Here is a 10,764-nt window from a genome sequence, read left to right as displayed (position 1 = left end):
CCGAGGAGCCATTTAGAACTTTATAAAGAAGCATTGTGTGATACCAGGAACTAATTAACTTCAAGGCGAAGCTGCTTCTGCTTTGTCGACCATCGACTGATCTCTGAAAGTCCACCAGCGCTTTTTAAAAACTGAATTTTCTTCTATGGAGGGAGTAGACGGCAGATGTTTCCACAGATGCTCTTCACCAGTGGTCAGTGAGTGATGCAGCAGATGAGGGGAGTTGACTGGCTACAACCAGCCATGAATCAATGTCTCCAGCCCATAGTGGATTCTCTACGAGATCAGACAGCAGCTTCACTCCTGGATCCTTCAGCTGGTCCCACTCAGGTCCAGAACCCTCAGATGGGAGGGATTGGACCTCAGCGCCGAGGCCAGAGAGTCACAGCTGATCTTGATAACTGCTTCCCTTAATCTAAATAAAGAAGGGAAATGTTTATAAGGTTATAAGTGAAACCAGTATTAATCTGAAAGGTTAATCAAAGGCATGATCTGTAAAATTTAATTTAGTTACAGGTTAAAAAAATGATAGTAATATGTAATTACCACAATTCCAACCTCTCAGGTTTGCACTGTTCCAAAGGAGAATCTATATTGTTCTGGCCCTCACTCTTCCCAGGTTCTCCCACCTCTTTCCCTCCCATCTCATCATGGAGATCCATCTCACCTGTGGCTCATCTTTAAAGGCACAACCTGTCTTAGATGACTTCCTGTTCCCTCACCATCTCCTCCTCGTTGGCTGGTGTCTACAGGCACCCTCACCTAGTTTGTCTAATTTTGGTTACCATCTGTCGGCTTTTTCATTGTCCTTAGATCAATTTATCATGAATAAGTGGTCCCCGTGTGGCCTCCCTCCTGAAGGAAGGGGGCACAACACACACACTCAGAAAGTGTGAGGACCCTCGGATGAATAATGGACATTTTGAGAAGGTGTTACCTCAGAGTTCCAGTCGGCAGTTGGATCTGGAGAAAACCACAGAGCCGCTTCACTCCTGGATCCTGCGGCGGGTTCCGACCCCGGTTCCGTTTTCTGAGATGGGAGGGATTGGACCTCAGCGCCGAGGCCAGAGAGTCACAGCTGATCTCTGATAAACTGCAGCAATCAGTGTGAAAGAATCATGGCAGAAAATGATCTCTTATTGGGGAAAGTCAGGTTTACACTTGTTCAAAATCATTATTCATTTTATTTATTATTAATCAGGGTCCCTTGGAGTCAGGAGAGCTCTGGCCCCCCACTGATAAACTGGGATATTACAGCAAACAACATAGTTAAAAAGTATTATAAAATTGACTTCAAGGCTCATTTCAATTCATACTAAACTCTCTTCTCCAAAAGTCAATGGAGTTAGATAAAAGAAAGCTGACCTGAAGGTCTTCAGTCACAGAGAGGAAGTGGAGAAAACCACAGAGCAGCTTCACTCCTGGATCCTGCAGCTGGTTCTTACTCAGGTCCAGTTCTCTGAGATGGGAGGGATTGGACCTCAGCGCCGAGGCCAGAGAGCCACAGCTGATCTCTGATAACCTGCAGAGCTCTAATCTGAAAAATGCAGGATGAGGTTATACGGTGCAGGTCTGCATGTTATCTGCGTCAGTACTAAACCTACGTTAGTTCTTAGTTGGGTCAGACCTGAATTCACGATATTACAAGGAATTTTTAATGTGGTGCATCACAGCAGTGTTGAGAACAGCCTCACTTCACCATCTTAGCAGCTGGTATATAGGTAGAAAAATGAAGACTGACCTGAGCCTCTCCAGTTTACAGTTTGGACTCTCCAGTCCAGAACAGAGCCGCTTCACTCCTGAATCCTGCAACGTGTTGTGGCCCAGGTCCAGAACCCTCAGATGGGAGAGGTTGGACTTCAGAGCTGAGGCCACAGAATCACAGCTGGTCTCTGATAAACTGCAGCCACTTAGGCTAAAATAACAATTATTTTGAGAGAAGACAAATAAAAATCAACATGTACCAGAGCAAAACACAGCTTACAAGCAACAAACCTCTGGTCCTGCACCGGCTTATCTGCCGTATGTTCCTATTTTGGGTTCTTTCAGGGCGGTTGGACAAGATCTACAGCGTATGTAAAGTGTGTGTAGGTCAAAATACCTTCCAAGTTTGTGAGACCACATTTCTCAATAGCACTCAACTCTTGTCAGGAGTTGGGACAAAGCGACCCACTCCTGATAGCTTGTGGGCGATGCTGCAGCGACCCTGCAATCCCTACACTCTCTGGTGAAACCAAATCAAAGGTTTTAGACACTGCTGGATGCTGGAAGGGTGGCTATAGTCTGGACGCATCGTTCCCCTGACTGCACATTTCTCCAACAATGATTGGCAGCTGGTGTCACTTGTTCTCCAGATGAGAGAAGGAAAGAGAGCCCCCCCACAGTGTGTTTGATTGCCCCACTGCAAGCTCAATGCTGCCAGAAAACATTGCAGGAGCATCAATCCCCTCAGGGCATCAACAAGGAGCTCAGGAAAAGGTGCAGCTGCCACCTACTAGAGACAAGCACACTGAGCTGAGATTCAAAGCCCTCTCCTCCCAAGAGAAGAGCTTGTTTGTTGGAGGCTCTTCTGGGCGATACCTGGTGCCACAGCTCCAGCTCAGCCCGTCTCTGGAGCTGAGGTGGAGCTTAGCAAGTTTCATGGTTCTCCACCACTTCCTCTCGCTGAGGACCTTCTCAGCTGGTGGTTCTGCTCCACCTTCCAAGTTGAGCAGGTGATACTTCTGCATTCCTGCCACCAGTGTCTCTGCAGAAAGAGTCTTCTCTACTGTTTTATATTAGATTGTAAAATTAGGATTTTTGGTTGATGTCTTAGATGTTGTTGACTAAGAGCAGGTTTTTCTTTAATAACATAGAGAGATTCGATGAGAAGAGCAAATGTATTATTTTATGAGCTACTTCCACTACTATTATATACACATACTTCCATATTGTCTTAGATTGCAAGCTGCATTTATTGCATCGTTCATAGAAAGTCATATTTGTGAGGAGAAAAACTCCAATAAGGTCATTTTCTTTAATGACCATTACAACAGAAGGAGGCGATGAACAAACAGATTTATCTAAAAATGTGTGAAAACTTATGGATGGAAACCTTTTTAAAATGGTTGCATTGTGTAGAATCGGTGTAGAATCAACTTGTTGACTTCTGATTTGGACTCCAATGGAAGTGAGGTGCAACAATTGTGGATGCTGAAAGCTTCAGATCTTCATGAAGGTTTCTGTGGTTGGACTGACCTGCTGCCCCTTTAAGAGGGAGGCAGGTTTGGGCTTCTGGCTGGAATGAAGCCACCTAAGATGAGAATGACTGCAGGCTTTCGGTACCAAGGTTTAACAGGGTGCTCACTTCACACTTGGGCTTTTCTCTTTTTTGGGATGGCTTTTCTCAGTAGAGAAGGGGCATGGCACACTGCAGCAGCTTTTTTTTGGGTTTCTAGTTTTCCTTCTGATCTTTAAAAGACAGGAAGAACCATTTTTGATTGGTCTGAATGTTTGGGCGGTTTTGTGGCCAGCCTAAAATAAAAAACAAGACAAATCTACAACTGATACTTCCTTTCTAGTCATTGATGACCATCCTCACATGGGACAGATTTCCACAACCAATTAAACTGCAAATCTGTCCTGTGTGGTCTTTTTTCTGAGAACTGTTAACACTACGTTTATAACAAAGATCAAACATGGAAACATTTATTGTCTAACTAGTTACACCTGGGAAAGTACTGGATCATCTCTGGATGACCTGAGAGTCTCCAGCTTACAGAGAGGATCCTGGAGAAAACCAACGAGCAGCTTCACTGCTGGTCCTGCAGCTGGTTCCAACTCAGGTCCAGAACCCTCAGATGGGAGGGATTGGACCTCAGCGCCGAGGCCAGAGAGTCACAGCTGACTCTGATAAAATGCAGTAAGACAGCCTGGGAAAGGAATAAATGGGGCAATAAAAAAGACATTCTAAATCTGAAAATGAGAGAAAAGCAGAAAATGTAAAGAAATTTAGAAAAGACCAACAGAGGCCTCCTGACCTGAGCGTCTCCAGTCTGCAGTTGGATGCATCATTGCAGAAGACAGGACTTTACTCCAGCATCTGTCAGGCTTTGGTTCTTGCTTAAGCTCAGCTCCCGTAGATGAGAAGGGTTTGACGTCATTGCTGAGGCCACAACTTCACAATGACTCTTTGAAAGAAAAACTACCAGACGTCTGTTGTGTATGAAACAAAAAATAGTGAGTCAAACTTTGGGATTTCTAATCAACTCATCTGAGAATCGACCTCAACACAAATGTAGCTCATTTCCTGGAAACACCGTAGAGCAACAGTTTGAACGACCATCAGATCTGAAATGCAACTGAATTATTCTCAACATTTGTCTTATTTTAGAACAGCTCATAATTACTCAATATTTAAAATGATTGTAGCAAATGGTTTAAAGAACGTGCATCTTTTTATCTGTCTATCGGCTCTTTGGATATTTTGCATTTCATCCAATTTGTACGATGGTGCGTCAAGTCTTAATTCAGCGATCCGATCGATGACATCAGAGTCTCTGGTTGCATCGATTGCCCTCAGCTTCTGTTCTATCTGCCGTGTTTCCTTCAAATCATTTTCACTGCACCTTTTCTTGCTAGTGATGAAGTTGCCACCTAACGGGTGTGGAAAGGGTCAAACAACTTTGTGGGTCACATAAAGGCTCCAAACAGAACCGCCACAAAGACCTAAAACACCCATTTAAACCAACGAGGCCGGCTGTTTTACGTTGAACAAATGAAGCAAAATAGTCACGTGTCATTAGTTAAAGTGTTTTTTCTGTCGTTAGAATACGATGTATACAAACAAACAAAAGTTGATTTAATGACATGACAGTAATTTCATGATAGTCAGTTAACTTGTGGCTCCTATTATTCCTGCCTTATGTTGGTTTGTCTGGATTGACCTTTGAACTTATATCCAGCCAGTGTTGAACATTTCTGGATGAATGGTTGTGTTTTTTAATTTATGGACGCTGCAATGGAGATAAAGAATTGAAGGAATGACCACTGGAGGGGGTATTGCTACCTGACATGATCCACTCGCTTGATTTAAACGCCGATGTCCGGCCCCAAAAATCTTTACTTACTCGGCCTTCCTGCAGTTCCTCACAGCTGGAATCAGGCGACGTCGTCCCTCCTCTGAGGTGTTGTACTGCTGCAGGTTGAGCTCATCCAGAACCTCCTCTGACATCTGCAGCAGGTAGGCCAGAGCTGAACAGTGGATCTCTGACAGTTCCTCTCTGATTTCTTCTCTGACTTCAGGAACTCTTGGATCTCCTGATGGACTGACTGATCCTTCATCTCCATCAGACAGTGGAAGATGTTGATGCTTCTGTCTGGGGAGATTTCATCACTGTTCACCTCCTTCAGGTTGTTGAGGACCTTCTGGATGGTTTCTGGGTGGCTTTTCCTCTGATCCAACAGTCCACCCAAGATCCTCTGATTGGACTCCAGAGAGAGACCATGAAGGAAGCGAACAAACAAGTCCAGGTGGCCATTTTCACTTTGAAGAGATTTCATTAGTGCTCTCCTGAGGAAGTCATCAAGAGATGTGGCTGGATCGTAATGAAAACCCCAGCAAACCCGGAAAAGTCCTTGGTTCAGAATATTTTAGGAACTGACTTATAACCGCTCTGTTTTTCCTGGTGTAACAGTGGAACATGTAGACGGCAGCCAGAAACTCCTGAACGCTCAGATGAACAAAGCAGTAGACTGATTTCTGGAAGATCACACTCTCTCTCTTGAAGATCTCTGTACAAACTCCTGAGTACACCGACACCTCGGAGACGTCCAGTCCACATCGCTCCAGGTCTTCTGAGTAGAACATGATGTTTCCTTTCTCCAGATGTTCAAACGCCAGCCGACCCAACTTCAGAAGGAGTTCTTTATCAGCCTCAGTCAGTTCCTCTGGTCTCTGCTTTCCTCCATACTTCTGCTTCTTCCTCTTTATCTGAACCCTCAGGAAGTGTGAGTAGAGGTCAGTCAGGGTTTGGGCAGCTCTCCTCTCTGGTCTCTGGTCATCATGTCCTCCAGAACTATAGCAGTGATCCAGCAGAAAACTGGGATCAGACACATGATGTGGAGGCTCCTGGAGGCCTTGATGTGTGAGATGATTCTCTTGGACAGATCTTCATCACTGAACCTCCTCCTGAAGTACTCCTCCTTCTGGGAGTCAGTGAAGCCTCGTACTTCTGTGATCCTGTCAACACACGAGGGAGGAATCTGAATCTGGGGCTGCTGCAGGTCTGGAGGTGATCCAGATGAGAGCTGAGGGAAGCAGGTTCCCCTGGATGAGGTTCACCAGGAGCACGTCACCACGGACGACTTGTGTGTGACATCAGAGATGACCTGATGCTTGTTGAAACCCAGTGAAAATCTGCTTTCATCCAGGCCATCAAAGATGAACAGAAGTTTCCAGACAGTCAGATCTTCTGCTCTGATCTTCTGTAATGTTGGATGGAAAACATGAAGCAGTGAGAGAAGACTGTGTGCTCATCTCTGATCAAGTTCAGCTCCCTCCATGAGAGCAGAAGCACCAGACTGATGTCTTGGTTCTCCAAACTTCTGCCCAGTCCAGACTGAACTTCTGCACTGAGAAGGTTTTTCCAACGCCGGCGACACCGTTGGTCAGAACCACTCTGATGTGTCTCTGTTCTCAGATAAGACTTTGAAGATGTCCTGGCACTTGATTGGAGTGTCCTGGATGTTCTTCTTGGAGGTTCTCTCAAGCTGTCTCACCTCATGTTGTGTGTCCACCTCCTCACTTTGTCCCTCAGTGATGTAGAGCTCAGTGTAGATCTTGTTCAGCAGGGTTCCACTTCCTGCTTCATGAGTTCCTTCAGTCACATGTTCACATCTTCTCTTCAGACTCATCTATGACCTTCTATCACCTCCTGCAGTTCACCACCCTCTGAAAAAACAATCTTTTAAATCATTTTACAATTGTCATCTACAGCAGTAACACAGATGTCCTCAACTGGAAAATATTCTGTCATGTTTGAATGATAGAAGCAACAGTCGGGGTAATGACCCATCTTACTGTCAGTTTGAAATGTTATGTCTTCTTATGTACACCTATTCTTTTATTTCATTGGGTTTCAATGTAATTTAGTCTATAAAACCATTTCCATGTCTTCAAGAGTTTGCTTGGACTAAACAGCTGGTAAAAGCTGGATGATATTTAGAAAAACACATCAAACCTTCTCCCCAAACAAATCATACTCAGCAGACCCATTGTCCTGTAAAGGTCACCTGCCTTCAGCTCTTTAACATTTCCAGAACTAAATGACTAAATGTTGCTAAATACTGTCTAAGCATTTAGGAAGGTCTGAAGAGGGTCCAGGGGTTCCAGTGGAACCAAACAAGAGCTCTCTGGATCTTCTCTTGCACATTGTAAATACACAAGTTGTTCCTTTATTCGACCCAAAAGTATCTTATAAATACAAATGTACGAGCTTACGTGAGACGCTGTTGTTCAGGTCGGCGGTCTGCAGTTCAGTTCTCCGTTTCTTTTCACCCTCGGGACAGGAGGAATCTCCCAATGGAAGCAGACCGTTTCTGATACCTGTCAAAAATGGGAATAGTGGTTATACATGTCTACTGGGCGTTAGCAACGCCTAAGAAAGGCTGCGTTCACTTCTACTTTCAGTTTGCTCTGACAGTTGAAGATTGAATGAACACTGAGCAAAAAATATAAAGTTATTTACGTTCTCAACAAGCTCGTTTAGTTGGAGAAAAGTGTATTTGATCTAAGTGTTTAGTGGCTTTTCTCATGTGAATTAATGTTCAAAATAAAAGTGCCAAATCAGGAATATAAACTCATAGAATAGAACAAAAGTTCTCCATTCATGCTCCAAATACAGTCGTCTGGTCTCTGAAACTGATCATTAAATAGCACAGAGGTCACGCGTATTCAAAAGCTTATTTCAACCATTTAGAAATGACTGATATTGTTGTCTATGGGTTTATTAGAAACAGGAGCCTTATAAATAGACTTTTTTAATGAATTTTATGACATGTGGTGGACAGTGTGGCAGAACAAGCTGCACAGACCTGCCATGTCTTACCCATCCGTATCTAAATGGAGAGCTGTAGCACTCTGCAATGTGGATATTGTTGGGAAACTTTAAAATATATGCCTAGGAATTTTAGTGAGATGATGTTAACCCATGTAGGAGAAATGACCAGTTAAAAACAGAAGCAATTTTCAGTTTTAAAAGATTTACCACACTAAAATTAACATGGGAGTTAATGGGGCGAACCACCACATGTTGGTGCACCGTTTCATTTTAAGGACCTGATGAATTTCATTTTTCACGATATGGAGGCTAATACCTACAAAATGATGTTTTGTATGGTTGTGAAATGTCTAAGGCAGAGTTATGTGGTTCAGAAAACTTACTTTAAAGGTGAGCCTTGAGGCTGATACCAAAGTTGATAGGTTCAATTTGGACCAAGTCGCTCTTCATGGACACACAGCTGGGCACTGTGGACTCTGCTCTGTCTCGTCCATCCTGAGGAAAACATCAGAAATAGTGATGAGACTGTGATGAAGGTAAATAATCTGTAGAGGTTGGAGTTCAATAATCCCAATTCACTGCATTATCAAACAGGAACATTTCTAATCCATTCTGGATAACAACTGAATCAATAAATCATGATTGATGTCTCTGTATCATTTTCATGTTTTCAGAGTTTAAGCTGCTTTTTAACTGTTCCCTGCAGTGAGAAAAGAACTGGCACCTTTTCCACCCCCTCATCCTGCAGCTGAATGTGCTCTAAAGTTCTTTCCAGAGCAAACGTCTCTGCACTTGCAGCAACATGTTGTAGTCATGGATCGTGAGGAGAACCGGATACAGGAAACGCCCCCACTTTGATCCCAAAACCCAACTGGTGGCCAACGGTGGTCGGCAACGACGGGGACGCTGGTCCATCGGGCCGACAACACTGGTTTTCCACAGGCCAACATGGTGAAAGGACTGTGCACCGTTTCATTTAAAGAGCTGATGAATTTCATTTTTCACGATAGTAGAGGCTAATACCCACAAAATGATGTTTTGTATGGTTGTGAAATGTTCTAAGGCAGAGTTATGTGGTTCAGAAAACCTTACTTTAAAGGTGAGCCTTGAGGTCCAATACAGAAGTGTAAGGGGGGTCTTTGGACATGTCGCTCTTCAGGGACACACAGCTGGGCACTACGGACTCTGCTCTCTCTTCCTCTTCCATCACACATTCGCTCATTTTTAAATGTGAGTCTAAACGGTTAAGCAGGAACAGTCTGCTGACACAGAAAAGAAGATTAAAGAACATGATTCTCAGCATGAAGACAAGCAGAGGTCTGTCCAATGACGTATTGTCGGCTCATTCACATCAAAATCTATTATATGATGTCACCCTGTACATCATACAGGCCACATATATATTGGAAAACAGTTTTGGGACATCTTAAAAGTTTACACCATGTTAAACATAAAATAGTTGTGGAAAAAATGTTTCTCCTGGGTGTTTCAGAAGGTGCGGTGGCATTAGACGGACGCACACAAATACAAATTAAATCATTTTTTATCTGGTTATGGTTTACAAGAAAACCTAAATTCTTTCAAGATGTCAGTTCTCAACATTAAATTCAACAAATAAGATGAGAATGCATTCAAAACTAAACAGAAATACGTCATCACATCATCAAAGTGGGTCAAATGCAGCATCATCTTGTGTCATCTCAGACAGGATTCCAAGAAGAGGATCTTCATTTTCAACAACGCACCTTGACATCTCATCATGGCTCGTCTGTCAGATTACAAGCAGCTTTTTTGATCAGGCGCATCATGTTTCTCACCAACACATGATGGTGGTGCTGGAAAAAACATCTGTAGCCTGACCTAGAGGTCAAAACTCTGCATGGCGTGCACAGCTACTAGTTGCAGCTGGTGGTTGTGGCGGAGGAGATCCCAAACATATCTAGCAAGCTTGTTTTGGAGCAGAGCTTGTCCACCACCTCTGACCCCACTCATCACAGAAGTCCCACCATATCCATGGCCAGGTGTGTTGGCAGCATTGGAGCCAGCCTCAGGAAAAAGGTGTGTCAATATCTCAGAAGTGATGATCAAGTTGCCACGACCCAACAGAAGTCAAGCAACCCAACATGCTGAATAGAATAGATGACACACAGCAAAGGGCAAAAAACACCCAATTCTGCTCAGACTAATCTGATCTGACCACATGTACAGGACCAAAAATATCAAAACACCATGGGTTTAGGTTTCGTTTCGTTTTCTTGACTGCTTCATTCAAAACAGAACACATTTCATAAATCCATAATAACAAATTCATATTCCACAAAGAACCAGTTGTTAAAACAATAAAATGGAATGCCTTGATCTCTCCCTCTTTAATACTCTCCTTTTTAATAAAGGATTGATTGTCCCCCTGGTGGAGGGACAAAGAGAGGAGGCTAAAACTGTCGCGTTTGTGTCCCTCTTTCCGTGGATTTTTCCACTAACTGCAAATAATATTGTTACTTATTGTGAGTATTAAAATGTGCTTCCTCAACCTCTAAAATGTTGGCTCAGGGTTAGCGGAAAACGCAGTTAGAGGAAACACGGTACAAAGTTTGATCATCCGTCACAACATTCCCGTCGACCAGCCGCAATGTGCGTCCGAAACACGCGCACGCTCATCGCGAACACGCAGCTTATTAAGCCGCATCTCGCAGCGGAACATTGATTCGAGACGACAGCAGTGAAA

General features: G+C 43.6%; 1 long non-coding RNA gene across 1 annotated transcript; it reads right to left on the bottom strand.

Moving 5' to 3' along the window:
* Window positions 1-4,078: 4,078 nt before the first annotated feature.
* Window positions 4,079-7,557, bottom strand: LOC130521029 (uncharacterized). Its single transcript, XR_008949156.1, has 3 exons — window positions 7,481-7,557; window positions 5,109-6,931; window positions 4,079-4,169 (listed from the first exon to the last, which is right to left on the bottom strand). It is a non-coding gene; the product is annotated as an uncharacterized LOC130521029 (long non-coding RNA).
* Between the last annotated feature and the right edge of the window lie 3,207 nt (window positions 7,558-10,764).

Source organism: Takifugu flavidus, unplaced genomic scaffold (assembly GCF_003711565.1).
Source record: "Takifugu flavidus isolate HTHZ2018 unplaced genomic scaffold, ASM371156v2 ctg651, whole genome shotgun sequence".
NCBI lineage: Eukaryota > Metazoa > Chordata > Actinopteri > Tetraodontiformes > Tetraodontidae > Takifugu > Takifugu flavidus.
Note: the sequence above shows the minus strand (reverse complement) of the source record. Positions and strands in the feature narration are given on the sequence as shown.